The sequence below is a fragment of the Balaenoptera musculus genome, chromosome 16, assembly GCF_009873245.2.
Source record: "Balaenoptera musculus isolate JJ_BM4_2016_0621 chromosome 16, mBalMus1.pri.v3, whole genome shotgun sequence".
In the NCBI taxonomy this organism is placed as follows: Eukaryota; Metazoa; Chordata; class Mammalia; order Artiodactyla; family Balaenopteridae; genus Balaenoptera; species Balaenoptera musculus.
This window is the reverse complement of record NC_045800.1, coordinates 83,168,153-83,187,402: the sequence shown is the minus strand read 5'-3', so window position 1 is coordinate 83,187,402 and position 19,250 is coordinate 83,168,153. Positions and strand designations below refer to the sequence as shown.

Genomic DNA, 19,250 nt, shown 5'->3' with positions numbered 1-19,250 from the left:
ACAGGGAGAGAAGAAAATGCAACTTGGGAAACAGAACTAAGAATCAACAGTTCGGGACTTCCCTGGTGGCCCAGTGGATAAGAATCCACCTGCCAGTGCAGGGGACACGAGTTCAATCCCTGGTCCGGGAAGATCCCACATGCCACGGAGCAACTAAGCCCGTGCGCCACAACTACTGAGCCTGCGCGCTAGAGCCCACGAGCCACAACTACTGAGCCCGCGTGCCACAACTACTGAAGCCCGTGCGCCTAGAGCCCGTGCTCCGCAACAAGAGAAGCCACCGCAGTGAGAAGCCCGCGCACCGCAACGAAGAGTAGCCCTTGCTCGCCGCAACTAAAGAAAGCCCGCGTGCAGCAACGAAGACCCAACGCAGCCTAAAATAAATACATAAATAAATACATAAAATACACAACATTAAAAAAAAAAAGAATCAACAGTTCAGTGATGGTATCTGAAGATACAGAACTGGAAGAGATCAAGTGGATGACACAAGCTAGAAATGACAGCAGGAGCAGCGGATCCCATTCACTCAGCGACTAGTGTGCCAGACCCTATACTGGGCATTCTGTTATCTCTAATCCTCCCAATAACCCGGAAAAAAGGAACTGCCTCTATTTTACAGATCAGAAACCTGAGCTTGGAAAGGATTCAGGTTAAAATCTGAGGTCATTCAGCTAACATGCAGCAGGGCTAGAACTGAAACCCAGGTCTGCTTGATCTCAAAGCCAGTGGCTGATCTCCGTATTACGGGTGAAGAGAAGAATGCTGATGCCAAAGGGAGGGAAATACCTACGCTTAGAAGAAAGGAAGCCAACAGAGAAGGAATGGTTTGAGAGATTACAGAAAGCCAGGGCAGTGCAGTATCACGTTAGCTGAGGAAGGAGAAAGGAAAAGGGAGGGGTGAACAACAAGAAGCGGGAATTCTGCTAGCTTACCACATGCCAGCTACAATGCTTGTCATACATTCGCTCACTTAGTCCTCTCCACAATCATGACATAAGTACTCTTTTTATCCCGTGAAACAAATGTGAACACAAGGCAGGTAACTTGCTAGCATCACACAACTAGCCAATGGCAGAGCTAGGCTTAGGATCCAGGCATTCTGACTCTGAATCCTACACTCTTCACCAATATAACACACTACCTCCAATCAAGTGCTACAGAGAAACAGGAGAAAAAAGGCAGCAGAAAGAAAAGGACAGGTCCACTTATAACAGGGGAACAATACCTTTCAAAAGATTAGTTTCAAAACAGCACCTGAACGCGCATGTCATGTTATAAGTAGGTTAAGGAATAAATAAGTGATGACCAAGTGAAGGCAGATGGTATCGCCTACTTGTATAGAAGCCTTGGGGAAGAAAGATGAGAGAGCATTAATTTATGGGATTAACAAAATCAAGAAAATGTAAACCAGCTGTTTTCATTAATAAAAGATTTCTTCTTTGCCAACTTATTGGTTGTTAAGAGGTATTTAGAATAGTTAATAAATGTCCTTTGGGTATCTGAGATATCAGATGTCACATTTCTTATATCCCTTATCGATTAAGAATACACCTTATACCAGTTTTCTCAGACCCAAATATGAACTAGGATCTCTATTAAGTTTTAAGAAGTTGTCTGGTCTTCTCCTGGGATTCAAAATCTGATTCAGAAGATCTCTAGTGGGCCCCTGACATTAACATGATTCTAATGCAAAGCTTACACACTTAAAGGAACTACAACACCCTCTGCATATACAGCCTATTTGAAAATCGTTACAGGTTAATATGAACTTTACTACTTGACCAATACCTTTTATGATCTATGTGAAAAAACTAACCTGTTCAAAGAATTGTACACTATATTTGTATACTATCAAAAGACTGTTCTTTTAAGTGAACAGTTTGTATTTTTCTTGACTATGAGTTTGTCTATGTTGAAATTAAACAACATTCCAATAGTGCATTTCTGAAATTATTTCAGTAAGGAAAGAGAAAGACTCGCTTGATAAATATTTGGCTTATCCCCAATGTTTTAAAATTAAGAAATTTCTATAATGCATTGAGCAAGATCAAGTAGGAAACATAAAAGTAAATACAATTCCCCTAAAACATGCATAAACAGAAACATACTTCACATGTCTTACCTAGGAGGTCAAGCTCTGCAGTTAGACTATCCTGGTTTGTGCCCTGGCTCCCTAAGTCCCTAGCTGTGTGATTTGGAACAAGTTTTTTTAAAAAAACCTCTATGCCTCAGTTTCCTCAACTGTAAAATGAGGAAGATAATAGTATCTACACCTCATATGGTTGTTGTGAGAATTAAACAAGATAATCTGGGTAGAAGGAGTACTAATAATAGTGGTTGGTACATAGTAAGCATTGAGTAAATGTTAGCAATATAAGTATATAATAATCTTCAACCCAGCAATTCTACTTCTAGAAATTTTTCTTATAAAAACCTTACTAAAATGCACAAGATTCACCTTCAAGAATATCTGATGCAGAATTATTTGTCAGAGCAAAAAATTAGAAATAACCCAAACTTCCAACACAAGGAGCTGAATAATTTATGGTACACTCTTTCACTGAGCACAGTGCTTCTGAGATTCATTCACATTGTTGAATAAAAGAGTAGTTCATTTTATTGCTGAAGAGTATCCCACTGTATGATGTACCATATTTTATTTATCTAGTCACCGGATGATGGACATCTGGGTTGTTTCCTATTTTTGAGGATAATGAGTAATACTCAAGTCTTTATCTGGACATGTTTTTATTTCTCTTAGTAGATACTTAGGAGTAGAATACTTAGATACTTAGGGTCATATGATGAGTCTATATGTATTTAACTTTTGGGGCAGTGGCTGACCTGTTTCCCAAAGTAGCCGTACCACTCTGCATCCCCACAAATGATGAAGGAATGTATCAGCGTGTAAGGATTCCAGTTGTTCCACATCCTTGCCAAAAGTTGGTATTGTCCGTATGTTAAATTTTAGCCATTTTAGTGTATATACGGTGGTTTTTCATTGTGCTTTTAATTTTCATTTCCCTAATAACCAATCATGTTGAGAATCTTTTCACGTACATGGTCATTCACATATCTTCTTTTGTGAAATATCTGTTCAAATCTTTTGCCCTTTTTTCTGTTGGGCTGTTTCCCTTCTTATTATTGAGTTATAAGAAAGCTTTCTATATTCCAGATAAAAGTCTTCTGTCAGATATGTTTTGTAAATATTTTCTCCTAAAAGGGTCTTTTTTTTAATGGTGTTTTTCAATAAGCAAAATGCTTTAATGTTTAAAGTCCAATTTGTCAATTTTTTTTTCCCTTCATCGTTCATCCTTTTTTTTTGGTCCTAAGAAATCTTTGCCTATCTTAAGATCATAAAAATTTTCTCTTATTTTTTTCTTTCAAAAATGTTTATGGTTTTAGGTCTTACATTTAGGTCAGTGATCCACTCTGAATTAATTTTTTCTGTATGAAGTGAGGTAAGGGTCATGTTTACTTTTTCCATATAGATATCCACCTATTCCAAAACCATTTATTTAAAAATAAAATTAAAAAAAAATATCCTACATTGAATTAGCTTAGTGTCTTTGTAAACAAACAAACAAACAAAAATCAATTGATGTTTTGAATGTGGGTCTATTTCTGGATTCTTATTCCTGCCCATTGACCTCTACGTCTATATCTATTACTTCTTTGACATTATTTAGGAATGTGTTTTTCAATTTCCGCATACATGGGATTTGCAAGATTCCTTCCTATTATTTACTTCTAATTTAATTCCACTGTGGTCTGAGAACGGCCTCTAAATGATTTCAGTCCTTTCAAGTCCACTGAGACCTGTTTTATGGCTCAGCATAGGGTCTATTCCCCATGTGTGCTTGCAAAAAGTGTATTTTATTCTGTTATTTCAAGGAGTGTTCAACAGATGTCAATTAGGTCAAGTTGGTTGATAGTGTCCAAATCTTTCATACACCCTTGTTGATTTTCTGTCTGCTTGGTTCTAACAATTACTGGAACGAAGTACTGAAATCTCTACCTGTAATTTTTAATTTGTCTATTGCCCCTTTCTATTCTGTCAGTTTTGGCTTCATGGATTTTGAAGCGCTAGATTATTTTTATTATCAGAAAACATATAAAGTCACAAACAAAGGAGCAATCTCTCTTCCCATACGTAAGATCTTTAGTTAACATATACATGCAATTCCCAAGCTGAAAAGATAGCAAGCACGAAAATTACACGTATATAACCTATATTACTAAAAGTACTGTATAATTCAAAGAAATCACTCTTCCATATCTCGATAGCATATATTTCTATAAGAAAAATACAGATATGGATACATGTAGTTTAACTTTGCTTTCCTCTCAATTCTTTATTTTCAAATAAGCTTTATTTTCTTTGTAAACAACTAAAATAATTTTGTCCAGTGTCAACATAAAAAAGCTACTTCCTATAATATGTAAGTAGAGTAGTTCACATCTTACTGGTTTCAATTGTTAAAAATGACCAATTTTAGGAAAAATGTGGAAGCTACAAGTAATTTCTTATATCAAGGATAACGTGAGCTTCTTAAAATGCATTTTTCACTAGAATCACAATTATTATCATTATAAGTTGAATTCAACAGTGCAGACACCAAAGTAATGCTATGAAATGGTAATAGCCACAAGATGATATTACTAAGGGTAATAAAAGACATAAAGCATGACTGAAAAATAGCTAACCCCAAACACCCACCCCCATTATTTTAGGGAAGGAAGAATTAACTTCTCAGATTTTGTTTTAAAAGCCTACTAACTTACAGCCTATATGGCAAATAAGGTAAATACTAATATCAACAAATCACCAAACAATCTGATCTATGTTTACATCAATAAAAACTATAAAATAAGTATAAACTCCTTTGTGTGAGATTTGATCCGATCATTTTACAGGTACTAGCTCATCTGTATACACCACTAGCTCTTAAAAGTAACTAACGTCCAAAGGTTTCAATTTTTTAAATGCACCTTAAATAATTCAATTCATGATTATAAATAAAATATTTATTGCCATTTGACTTCATTCTGCTAAAGGGGAGAACATGGAGAGAGAAAGAGCCTTTGATCAAGGTGTCCCTTGGACTGAGTTATTTCACTACCCATGATGTAACACAACTTGTGAAATTCAGTTCAAGGTGCCCTTATCAACTGAGCAGTTTCTTTTTTCGCAGTGCCAAGGCTACGTACCAACTGCCTAAGCAACAACAGATTGCTCTTAATGAAAAATAAGGTTCTGGTATCCCGTTAAAAGCAAGTTAAGAATTCTTCATCTAAAACTGAACTTTCCTGTGTTATGATAAGGTTAACCAACACAACAAACGGGGGCAAAGGTGGAGAGTTAAGGACTGCCAAGGCCAAGGCCTAGTGATGTGAAAAGGCATTGATGAAAGCCAGAATCACCTTTTTAAAAAGCTTCTTACAATAATCAATTATTCAACATATCTTGTGTTAATCAGGCCAACGTTATTCCCATTTCAGAGACGAGGAGACTGGGAGGAGTGCTGAGTGTCTTGCTCAGAGCTAAGAGAGCCCGACGACAAGCACCCGAAGTACTGCTAGCAGGTTCTATTCCTACTCCTGGCTTCTGTTAACAATCACCCCTGACTCTAGACACTTCTGAGTTAAAGAAACACCTGCAAGAATCTTTACATCAAAGAAAAACCTTACAGTTATTACGCAACACCAAAGCACAGATCCTGAGATAAGCAAGACGGACAAATTATTCTTACACGTATTAAAAATATTTTCTACCAAAACTATCAAGAGATCCTTCATATCTAACAGTTATAGCAACTATTTTTAATAAAAACAAAACCAATCAATATGAGTTCTAGTTTCATTTTTGTTTTAAGGGCACTCCTCCCCTGCTCCCCACCCCACCCCCAGCCCTGATGCTCTATTATTACCAAGGTTTTTATTTTTTAAATATATAAACAGCTCATTCAGCTCAATATCAAAGAAACAAACACCCCAATCCAAAAATGGGCAGAAGACCTAAATAGACATTTCTCCAAAGAAGACATACAGACGGCCACGAAGCACATGAAAAGATGCTCAACATCACTAATTATTAGAGAAATGCAAATCAAAACTACAATGAGGTATCACCTCACTCCTGTTAGAATGGGCATCATCAGAAAATCTACAAACAACAAATGCTGGAGAGGGTGTGGAGAAAAGGGAACCCTCTTGCACTGTTGGTGGGAATGTAAATTGATACAGCCACTATGGAGAACAATATGGAGTTTCCTTAAAAAACTAAAAATAGAATTACCATATGACCCAGCAATCCCACTACTGGGCATATACCCAGAGAAAACCGTAATTCAAAAAGACACATGCACCCGAATGTTCATTGCAGCACTATTTACAATAGCCAGGTCATGGAAGCAACCTAAATGCCCATCAACAGACGAATGGATAAAGAAGTTGTGGTACATATATACAATGGAATATTACTCAGCCATAAAAAGGAACGAAATTGAGTCATTTGTTGAGACGTGGATGGATCTAGAGAGTGTCATACAGAGTGAAGTAAGTCAGAAAGAGAAAAACAAATATCGTATATTAATGCATGTATGTGGAACCTAGAAAAATGGTACAGATGAGCCAGTTTGCAGGGCAGAAGTTGAGACACAGATGTAGAGAATGGACATATGGACATCAAGGGGGGAAAACTGCGGTGAGGTTGGGATGGGGGTGTGCTGAATTGGGCGATTGGGATTGACATGTATACACTGATGTGTATAAAATTGATGCCTAATAAGAACCTGCAGTATAAAAAAACAAACAAAACAACTAATACTAAACTTTCATTGGGTTATTTGTATGGAAATATGTTAATATAAATGTTTCAGACATTACATGAAATTTCTAAAAATCTTATATTTGTATTTGTATGGAAATATGTATGGAAATATGTTAATATAAATGTTTCAGACATTACATGAAATTTCTAAAAATCTTATATTTGTATTTGTATGGAAATATGTATGGAAATATGTTAATATAAATGTTTCAGACATTACATGAAATTTCTAAAAATCTTATATTTGTATTTGTATGGAAATATGTATGGAAATATGTTAATATAAATGTTTCAGACATTACATGAAATTTCTAAAAATCTTATATGTTCTGGTATAATGTTATAAGTAATAATCCTAGTTATTACTTTAAAATGTATATCTCAGAAATAACTAATTTTCTTGTCAACTGCATTATTATGAACTTTCATCAAATCTTTAACCGTGGTCATTTTTAAGTCTCTTGTCATTTACAGACAGTTCTGGGTGTACTCTGATGATTTTGCAAATATGTTCCTATAAAAGGGTTTCATCTTCAAGAAATTCATGGAAAAGACTCTGACAAGTACAGGTTTCTGGTAACTGACTGTACTGCTGAACTGAATGAATAAGCATTAAAAAATTCAGATTAATCTTACTGAAATGTCAGTTAAAAGTTAAAAAAAAAAAAGCAAAATACACATGAACACATGAACATGTGCAGTGGGAGCAGGAAACAACACAGTGTAAAGGGAAAGAGGGAGAAGAGAAAGAAAGAATCACAATCCAGTGTTATTTATTGGTGATAAAGGATCTCAGTCTTTTATGGCAAAACTGCACATCTAGAATTCTAAAGCAAGGATAACCTAGCAGATGTACTTGCAGAGGTGTGCCCTCTGGGAAGGCATTCTCCCTAAGGTCACGGTTTCCAACCTGGTACACAACAGTTAACTTTGCTTTGTTATATAGCCAGATTGTACAAGGCAAACATCTTTCAGAAGTCTGTACATCTATACCACTAGATTTAAGTTATAATATATATCCTTTATCTGGGTCTCCATAACTTAAATTGACTACTATCATGGAGGGAAAAAATTCAAAGCAGAGTTCTGTGGACACGGGGAGAGAACGGCAACTGAATAAATACAGAAACCTCCCTCAACCATAACCAGACACGAAAAGGAAAGGGGGAGACACGAAAAGCTTAAAATGTTTTTTGTTTTGTTCTGTTCTTTAGAACTCTTCTTATAACAGGGGTTCTTACTGTACGGTCTATGGATGGGCTTTAGTATAAACAAAACATGCAGGTATGTTCATTTTTAGGGTGAGAAGGTGCATGGCTACAATTAGATTCCTAAAGGGGTCCAGATGCAAAACAAAGTAATGAACCACAAGTGTATATAATTACCTTGAAACAAAAAGTGTAAGCTATTGGAGAGGGGTGCTATTTTATTATCATACATGATTTTTAGCCAAAATTTTCTTCATTGAAGAAATTTGATTCCAAATACTCTGGACTGTAGCCACCCAAAACTACGCCCATTCTTTGCACATAAATTATCTGTGGTAAACATTAAATCTCAAGCTACTTTCCTCCAACTAGGAAACTGTTCTCAGAGAATGAAAACACATTCTAAATACCAAAATCAAGCAAAGTTGGAAAGTGAAATTCTTTTTAAGCATAAAAATGTAAATGTAAATACAACTCCTTTAATGTGATCTAAAATTTTGAATAAATTACCAAATACTAAAACCAAATCAAAACTATGATAATTTTGCTCCTGAAAAATTTTAACTTTGCACATCAATCCCATGGTATAGAAAATGTCGAGCTTTGTGTCAGCTTGCTAGGCACAAGCTTCTCTCCTAGGTCACAGAGAAGAGTATGTAGGAGGTCACTTTCAACATCGTGTCTATTATGCAGCTTTGTTTTGAAGTGACACCGGTTCCCTGGGGATTCTCACTGGTGGGGATGAGGGAGGCAAGACATACATGCACTCTGCCCTCGAGATTCATGGACGTGCGGGCTTCTACCACATGCCTAACCTACCAACTGACTGTGGGCCAAGGCAATGGCTAAAACTTCATTTCACTTTCAGACCTTTCTCCCAGTACTAGGAGTTAAAAATAGTTTAGGCCATGTTGGCCTGGGTTATTTTTATCTGGAAAATAGGGACTGGAAATAGCATAGTAAGCATAGAAAGGAGAGTGACCACAATAGGATGAAAATGCTCACAGACTTTCAAAAAGTCTTACTGTAGTTTTAGAAAATGGATAGAAAGAGGGGAAGCAGAGGTGAGGTACGCGGCAGGTTGGTTGAGGGCAATTCACTAAGTGTTAACATATGAATAATAAATAACAAGAACAACAAAAGGTGCTTTGTGTAAGACCAAAGAGTATATAGTACGGCTCCCCTTGCCCTTATAACTTTCTGGAGAAGATACTTCAGGAATAAAAGATATACAAAGTTTTTGAGAAAAGAGAGATCAATGGAGATTCAGAGTTCAGGGAGATATGGGGGATGGGACTTAAGCTAGATGCTAAGGGATGCATAAGATCTGAATCCTGGGAGCATAAACCAGTCAAAGAACTCACAGACGTGCTGGGAGGAGTGAGAAGTGAAGCAAAAAGGCAGAAAATAGTCTGGCTGAAATAGTGGCTGTATTTCAAAGAGGGGTAGCAAATAAGGGTGGATAGGTGCAATGGGCCTTAGTAGCTGGGGAGCATTAAGTGCCTAGGAATCAAATTGTATCCTTTAAATAAACCTCAGAAGACTTTTGAGTAAGATTTTTATAAGTGTTAGTAAATTTATATTAGATAGATGTAGGTGGTACATGGAGAAGAACGAATTAAATAATAATATTGTATAACAGTCCAGGTATAAAGCGATTAAAAATCTCAGGGTGGTACAGTGAAAATCCAAATATAATACTGAGTGCCCGATGCAAGAAGCTGAGTGTATCAACATGAGTAAGACAGGGGTCTTATCCTAATGTGGCTCACAAGCAGTGGAGGAAACCCACCACTGTCGAAGGTGTTCCATCAGTGATAAGAAGTGCCACAGCAACGGACAGGACAGAGGTATAATTCTGCTTAGAAGAACTGGGGCAAGGAGGCTGGGGAAGCCTCCCTACTACCTTTCCACACAGAAATGCAGAGAGGTAGAAATGCAGAGAGAGAAGATGAATGCAGTTCAAGGAACCTGCAAGTAGGCTCCAGTGGCTGCAGCAGAAAGTACACGATGGGAAATGAAACATTCCTTAAAAAAAATATCTGTATGGCATACCAAGACTTGAAGGGGAAACATATTTTTCAAGCAGCAGAGTGATATGATCTGTGTTTCAGAAAGATAACACGAGAGGTAAAGGATAGACTGGACTGGTAAGGAAAGATCCAAAAAGAGAAAAAGTAGGCGTTTCTAATGATCTAGGACAGAGACAAGGATGAGTCTCTTAGGAAAGTGTAAACGGGAATGAGGAACAAGACATAGGAAATAATTTTTAAGTGAGCAAAATTTACATACTGATAAAGGAAAGAATGTTCCTCTAAAACATCATGCTTTTTCAGACTTGAAGACTTTCACTGGACTTATTCCACTGAAATGAACTCATCCATCGGAAGTCTGTCTAAATAACTGCTTCTTCAAGGACACCTTTCCTGGCTTGCAGACCAACCTAGGTCTCCTCTAACATGCTCCCATGGGCTCCAGTACATTTCATAAACATCTATCACACATGGAACTGCAGGTTCAGTGTTATCTTCCCCTCAGACAACAAACTTGGGAAGGGCAGAGAGAATTACCTTGACCTGGGCATCGTGGTACTCTCAGTGCCTAGCATTGATCCGGGCATACATTAGACACCGTAAATAGTTGTTGAAAAAATAAATGGGTTTTGCAAACAGGTTCAGTTTTAAACCTGTTCTCCCATCAGAGAGCCCCACCAACCCTGATCCCCTCCAAGAGGAAACTTCAGTCTTAACCATGCTGGGTTTGCAGTACTTGTAGAACATTCAAGTGGAGACGTCCATTAGTCCTTTACAGATGCCAGGGTAAGAGACGGATCAAGGAGTCTTGAAGAAATCCTAATAGCTGAAGTCATGGTTGCTCTCCTCCTCCTCCTTCTGTTATTATAGTTACAGCTAATATTAAATGAACACTGATAATCTGCTGAGCATTTCTTATGTATCTCACCTATCTCTAAACAAACCTTATTGAATTAGGTACCATTATTAACTCCTAATATACTGATGAGAAAGCGATACTTTAATTGTTAGAAAATTTGCCTAAAATCAGAGAGCAATTAAGTAGCAAAACAAGAGCTTGAACACAGGCAAACTAGCTTAAGAACTTGTGCTTCCTCCAGCACATAAGAGCACCCAGGGAAAAAAAGATATAGACCAGAGCAAAAAGAGAAGACAAACCACAGACCATTAAAACTATCACTTCAGGGCTTCCCTGGTGGCACAGTGGTTGAGAATCCACCTGCCAATGCAGGGGACACGGGTTCGAGCCCTGGTCCAGGAAGATCCCACATGCCGCAGAGCAGCTAAGCCCGTGCGCCACAACTACTGAGCCTGCACTCTAGAGTCCGCGAGCCACAACTACTGAGCCCACGTGCCACAACTACTGAAGCCTGCGCACCTAGAGCCCATACTCCGCAACAAGAGAAGCCGCTGCAATGAGAAGCCCGTGCACCACAATGAAGAGCAGCCCCCCGCTCACTGCAACTAGAGGAAGCCCGCGCGCAGCAAGGAAGACCCAACACAGCCAAAAATAAATAAAATAAAAATAAATAAATTAAAAAAAAAAAAAACAGTATCACTTCAGGGGGAAACACTATAAAGGAAGAAGCAACTTAAGAAATGGTATTCACACCCTTGTGTAATTACTTCCCCTTGAGTGTGAAATGAACCTAGTGACTTTATCTAACCAAAAAAATACAGCACAGGTGATGGGATGTCACATCTGTGGTTAAGTTACAAAAGTCTGGGACTTCAGTCTTGATAGAGGATTCTTTACTGCCTTTTTGATTTGCATACTTTGATGAAGCAAGCTGCTGTGTTGGAGAGGCCCACATGGCAAGGAACTGAGGTCCTCAGTCCAACAACCCACGAGAAACTGAACGCTGCTGATAGCCACTGAGTGGGCCTGGAAGCAGATCCTTCCCCATTTGAGCCTCTGGAGGAGACCACCGACCCTGGCTGACGCCTTGACTGCAGCCTCGTGAGAGGCAGCGAAGCCACTAGGCTGTGCCCAGGTTCCTGATCTACAGAAACTGAAATAATAAATGTGTGTTATTTTAAGTCACTACATTTTGGTCCAACTTGTTACATTGTTACATAGCAACAGATAACTAATATAAGCTGAGAAGAAAAGTCTAGAAATATAGATGCTTCAAGTTCCCCCTACATGTGTCTTCTCACAGTGCTGAGCAGAAAGCTAAGAACTGAGCTTTAAGAAAAAACTACAGTTAGAAGCTGAGAAAATAAGGAAAATTCTGAAAAATATTCTGAGAAAACAACACTTGAAAGGCTCAGATCCAGGCTAGTAAATGAGTGATCAAAGATTTTAGAGGTGGGGTGGTCAAGAGTGCTACTGAAGCAGCACGAAGACCTGGCCTATGGGGGAAAATCACGCAATTTTCTAATTAAAAAGTAACTTTCAAGGTTGTATTTCAGAGAAGTAATGCTAACAGAAGTCAGTGGAAGACATAATAGACAGTAAAAAAAATGCCTAGAGATAGAATAGAGGATAATTACTGACAAAACTATGGACTCAGAACCTCTAGTTACCATCTACAGATGAGAGTTGAGTACCAATATTAATGAGAAAAAATTCAGATGCGGCCAATCTTTTAATAACTCAAACTCCTGATTAGACTCTTTCAATTAACTGGCTGGATTTGACATTTCCCATGTATACAAAAATCAGGCTGAAACTGAAGTTGTTTGAATTAACTTGAGATTATAAGGTTCCTCAATTCTAGAGCTCAAGTTTGACCTTTCAGGTTTTAATTTTTTTTAATCATTTCATATCGAGTATTCTAATGTTTACCCATACTTTTGTGACCCTCCTTACCCTAAAGTCAAAAGCAAGCTTTCCTATGCTTAAAAGGCCTGGATACTATATTCTAATTTTAACCCTATCTCTTCCCATCTGACAGGTGGTACTTCTATTTCTAATTCCAGGGTCAGGCCCCTCATCAAGGGGATGAGAGCTGTATTTCTCTGCTATCTTTTCAGATCCCTAAGGGATCATAAACTTCCCCCTTCTTTTCCTACTAAGCTATCACATAGTTGTTTGCATCTATATGTCAGGAATTATTTTTGATATTTCACGGTCATTCTACCTCTTCTCAATTTTCTACAATAGCTTTACTTCCAACAGCATGTTTAAACAAAGATGTTCTATTTCTAATTTTATTTTGAAATTTCTAAATCTATGCTTGTCTCTCATGTTGAACCATTCAATTTTCTCCAATGTTTCCCTAAATTTCAGAATCTCTGTAATTCTTTTTACATGGATTTGTATCTGCAAGCCATCTTAAGTGAGCAGTTCATGTAAGAGAGCACAGACCTACTTGTCGACAGCACCAGGAGTTCAGCAAGATGTCGTGCAGTAATTCCCGCAGGCAGCCCCAGGGGCAGAGCTGATGAGAGCGTACTGTGCAAAGAAGCCATAAAGCCTCTGGAGAAGAAAGGATGGCGCTGTGAGGTCAACAGCAGTAGCAGCAAGCACAGCCAATCTGAAGGAATGTGCACAAGCAGAGCATGGAACTTTTCTCCTCTGGATTAAGCTGCGAAATAAGTGTCAACAATCTACTATAAATGGAAACTGAAAGAGCCGGGCAAGAGGAGGAAAGCAGGAGGGTTGGAGCAAGATGAAATAATAATTATCTCCTTCCAGTTGCTCAAGCCAAAAACATGGAGACATTCTCAACTCCTTCCTTTCTCTCATTCCTCCGACTAATCCATCGGCAAATCTCACTGAGTCTACTTTCAAAATATATCCAGAATCCAACTAATTCTCCACAGGTCTGCAGCTACTGCTGTAATGGGAGCGACCACCTCCTGGGGCCAAGGCTGCTGGAACAATTTCCCACCTGGTGCCCCTGCTTCCACTCTCGCTCCCTCCCATCTGCCCCCCACAGCAGCCACGGAGATCTCCTAGAACAAGCTCTCCAGGGGCCTCCCGTGTCACCTAGGATACAACCCAGAGCTCCTGCCACGGCTCACAGGCGAAATCCCACAGGAACCGACCTTACTTCCCAAGCCCCGCTTTACTGACCCCACCTCCTACCATGCTCTCACCCGTCCCCTCCCCTCCGCTCCGCTCGAGCCACACTGACCTCCTCCTTGCTGTGTTCTGAACACGCCAAGCACACCCCACGTCAGGGCCGCTGTATGTGCTACTTAGTACCTCTACTTGGAATGTTCTTCTCCCACGTACCCCTGTAACCCGGGCCCTCACTTCATTCAAGCCTCTACGTAATATCGTATTACTTTATCAATCCTATGTAAAAGAAAACCCCCTGGTCACTCTGTCCTTACCTTGTTTATTTTTTTGTCTTAATATTTACCACCTAACGTGTCATGCACTTACTCATACATCTCTTTATTAACTGTCTCTCCCTGCCCCTCACCTGCCTCAAGTGGAATTTAAGCTCCATGAGAATGGGGCATTTTCGTTCTTGTTGTTCAGGTATTCCAGCTCCTAGGACAGTACCTGTGCATGCAAAGTACTCACTTCATGTCATTTGTTGACTCAACGAACGCATGAAAAGACTATCAAAACAAGACTCAGAGAACACGACAGGAGGAGCAAGAGTACGTGTATTTCGCTTTGGTAAAGAAACGGGATTTGGGACACTGAATAAAGAAAATGAGAACTCCAAACCCAAGAAAATTTTACGGTGATTTCAGCGAGCAAACAGACAGAGGGTACAGATACGATCCAAGCTCTTCAGAAATAAAACTGTGACTTGGTTCTGGAAAAATGTGATAATGAAACACAAAACATTCCAATAAAGATGGCAGAACAATTCAGAGTCTGGGCTAAGGAATACAGGTGTGAAATAAACCATTTTAAGGGAAGACTTTGGTTAATCATCTGTCAGTTTTTTTGGTTGTTTCTTTGTTTTGTTTTTTAGAATAGAAAGTTTTTAGCTGGAACAGAAAGAGTCAAAGACAAGCCATGAATATGGTTCAAATAATCATCTGAATGCCATCCTTTGGTCACAATGTTTCAGGTGCAGAAACAAGGGCATAGTGGAAAAGGAGGTAGAATGCAAATGCAGCACTAAAATGCATCTATGAAACACTGATCAAGAATGTGTGCAAATGAAAGGGAGACTGAAACATTTGGTGTTGCTTTAAAAGCCTAAAGAGAAAAATTAAATAAAAACAACTAAGCTGATAACATCAATCCAAAGGCATACTGGGAAGGCACAGGCTTCAGAGAACATGCTAGAAGATGAACAAAGACAGACTTCATGCCTAATAGGGGAAAAAGGGGGAAAGGAAAACAGAGAATAAACATTTAAATCAGACACACAGAGCAGAAAGACAGTTCCAACTAAGGAAATAAGAGAGAGTGGGCCTGCTTCAGGGAAAATGGCTTTAACAACAGAGGGAAAAAGGAGGCAAGTAAAGAACATCTAGGGAAATTAGGGAGGAATTATCGAAAGGAGGAAAATTTAAACTAGAATGTCAGATAAGCCAAACTGTAGAGTGACAGGAGTAAAAGGGAGAACAAAAGGAAGTCATAAATGTTCAAGCGTAGCCTCAAAAATGGCATAAAAGACACCAAAATTAGTTAAGTGGGAACACGTGATTTTTACATGAGATGCAGCATTAAGGTGCAGATATAAGAATGAAGTAAATCACTAACCAGCTCTCTGACCTTGAACAAGGCACTTAACCTCTCTGGGACTTATTTCCTCTGTTTAAAAAAAAAAGTGTGTGTGTGTATGGAGGGGAAGTCAAAAATAGTCAAAAATGGGTGATCATTCTAAAGTCTTTTTTCCTCTAGCTTATTAAAGAGGAAAAGACAGGAAAAGCACAGAACTCTTTTAAAGAAAGAAATCAGAAAACTAGAAAATTTTCTAAATGAGAAGAGTAAGTTAAGGACACTTTTGCATAGCGCTTTACAATTAAAAAAGTGCCTTTACATGCAAGATTATGTATGTTCCTCACAGCAAGCCTGAGAGACAGAAAAGGCAGGCATCATTTAACACCATTTTCCGAATGGAATAACTGAGGCTCAGAAAGCTTAAGCAACTGGCTCAAGGACACAGAAACAGTGGCAGATCCAGAATCCAAGCCAGGTTTCACAGCAGCACAAAGTCCACTATCCTTCTACGTTCAGATGCTCTCCTCCTGTGTGACTAAGGTTTTGCAGGAAATTTTTGTGGCTTATTAGGCGGTAGATAAGGGAAGAGCTATAAACATTTTTGAAAAACCAACAACCTGTTAATTTAAACTAAAATTCCTTTAGAATTAAAGAAGTTACCATATACGTAAACTACACGTACACTAATTCACCGTACAAAATGTTTTCCTACAAAGTTGAACTTGGTTGCCACAACCTATTAAGACTACTCTTTCAGTCCACCTGCTTCTCTTTTAAAACAGTAAAGCACTATGCAAAACTGCTATTACGGAAGTTGTAATATTTTCAGCCTTTCTGAATACAGAATAATTGACTTTGATCTTGAACTCTGATGTAGCTATGAAAACATTAAACAAGCTGTTTCAATTAGTACATCCTGGGAGCCAAGAGTATAGAGAAAGTGGCAGAAGTAGATTGAGAAGGCAGTTTTGTTTGGTTTTGTTTGTAACATCTAAGAGGACTGACACCACATCTCTATGGTAGTGATAATAAGGGATCAGGTCTTTCCTTATCCTACCCTTTGCTCTAAAAGCCAAAATCAGCTAGAGCTGCCCAATTAACTGCAGGACTGGTGAAAAATCTCAGGAATAGAATCTGCTGCTTATTGGTCTTATTTTATCACTCCTTCTCTTTATGTACATTTTAATCGAACAGAGTAAGTTCTAGACAAAATTCCAAAAACATGTATATGATTCTAGTAGTTTTATTGTAACAGGCAAATGTTTTCCTTCAGAGTGGTTAAGAAACTCCAACTGAGGGCTTCCCTGGTGGCGCAGTGGTTAAGAATCCGCCTGCCAATGTAGGGGACACGGGTTCGAGCCCTGGTCCGGGAAGATCCCACATGCCACAGAGCGACTAAGCCCGCGAGCCACAACTACTGAGCCCACGTCCCGCAACTACTGAAGCCTGCGCGCCTAGAGCCTGTGCTCTGCAACGAGAAGCCACCGCAGTGAGAAGCCCGCGCACCGCAACGAAGAGTAGCCCCCGCTCGCCGCAGCTAGAGAAAGCCCGTGCTCAGCAACGAAGACCCAACGCAGCCAAAAATAAATAAATAAAACAAATAAATTAAAAAAAAAAAAAAGAAACTCCAAGTGAATAGTTGCACATTTTCCCAGGATCTGCACTCCTCTGCATTCTTCTTCCTCTACCCCAAGTAAAGGCACCTATGATTTCTTACAGCCCACCCAAAGCTACGCTTCACAAGTCAGCAGGCCGTGCCTCCTTCCTCTTGGCCATCGCTGCAAGTCTTCTTGATGGAAGAAAGGGTGTGAGAAAGGATAAAGGATCAAAGGGCAGTTTAAGGGCAAAAAGGGGGAAAATCCCAAAAAAGGACCAGAGAAAGTGGAAACTGGAGCTCAGTGGCCACGATCATGTTCCTGTTTTTTTCCTGTATTTCTTCATCTTTCCCTTGTGGTTCCTCTTTTAAAGTAGCTGGACAAACAGTGGCCAGATAAGCGCGCTGGAAGCAGAAACTTGGGAGAAATCCAAGAATATACTGAATGAGCCACAGCCAATTATAAATTATACATCATCTGATTATCAGGCCCTGACATGCACAAAGACCATACAGAATAGACAGTGTAAATGAAGAACACCAAATCTCGGTCAGAAAACCTGAATTTAAGTCCTGGTATGCTGCAGGATTTCCAACAAGTGACCTTTCCTGAGGTCACTTTCCTCATCTGTAGACAGGGATAATACACCAACAACCTGAATATTTTACAGAGTTGCTGTGAAAATCTATGTGAGAAAAATACCACACATTTGAGGCAAATACCTTTTAAAATCACTATAGGGCTTCCCTGGTGGCGCAGTGGTTGAGAATCTGCCTGCCAATGCAGGGGACACGGGTTCGAGCCCTGGTCTGGGAAGATCCCACATGCCACGGAGCAACTGGGCCCGTGAGCCACAACTACTGAGCCTGTGCGTCTGGAGCCTGTGCTCCGCAACAAGAGAGGCCGCGATGGTGAGAGGCCCGCGCACCGCGATGAAGAGTGGTCCCCACTTGCCGCAACTAGAGAAAGCCCTCACACAGAAACGAAGACTCAACACAGTCATAAATAAATAAATAAAAGAACGTGAATTTCTTAAAAAAAAAAAAAATCACTATAATGTCGTAAAGGATAATAAAACCCTTAACTGAAGACCCTCTCTGCAATCACATATAGTACCCATATTCTGCCTCTCTTAGGAGTATAAGCATGATCCAGGCAGATAAATTTAACTGGCTTTTCAGTCACTATCTGAAACAAACATTGTAATAACAGAAGTTCCTACAGTCCAAAGATAAACTACAATTATTCACATACAAGGCTAATGCTCTCACTGTCAACAAAATATGTATATCAAATTTTAGTTCCAAGAGTGTGCTAAGTAATCTACATCTTCTCATTTAATATCCTACCCATATCCAGTGTAGTAGAAAAAGCACAGGGCTTGATGTCTGAATGACCCTAAGTTTGAATCCCAGCTAGGTTATCATAAGTGGTAGGCCTTAGCCAAGTCGGAGCTAAAATATCCTCAAACGTACAGTAAGAATAATGCTACCGATGTCATAGGATTAAAATTACGGTGACCATGGCTGTATTGAGCCTAACCTGGCGCCCAGCACACTGAGGTTGCTCAATATCTGGTGGCTGGTAATCTGACTGCCTTTCCATTCCCCCCAAGCAAGCATCTTTAGCTTCTTTTAGGAATGCTTAAACTACACAATCAAACAAGATTACCAAAACCTCTCTCAACCAAGAAGTACAATGAAAGGGATTCCCTAAAACCATTCACAGATCCTGAAATTGTGCCCCTAAAATTAACGTGGGCATAAGATCAAAATCTAAAGAGTTTAAAATCCATCCTTCCTTCACATGACCTGTGTAGTCAGGTGATCTAAAACCTAAATGGCCCTTCAACCACTGGCACTCCTGAGGGAAGAGGTGGCTATTGTCTAACAGCCTCCCCATTAGGAGGCCCTTTTGGTAAGAGCTAGGCTGACTGCTGTCCCTTCCCTGAGAAGGGCAGGTAAAAACAGGAAGATAGGAGAGAAGAGGATT

At 39.3% G+C, this 19,250-nt stretch overlaps 1 protein-coding gene across 6 annotated transcripts in view; it reads right to left on the bottom strand.

Moving 5' to 3' along the window:
* Positions 1–19,250, bottom strand: part of EGLN1 (egl-9 family hypoxia inducible factor 1) — a 58,688-nt gene that overhangs the window by 36,795 nt on the left and 2,643 nt on the right. The gene's annotated exons all lie outside the window — the stretch shown is intronic.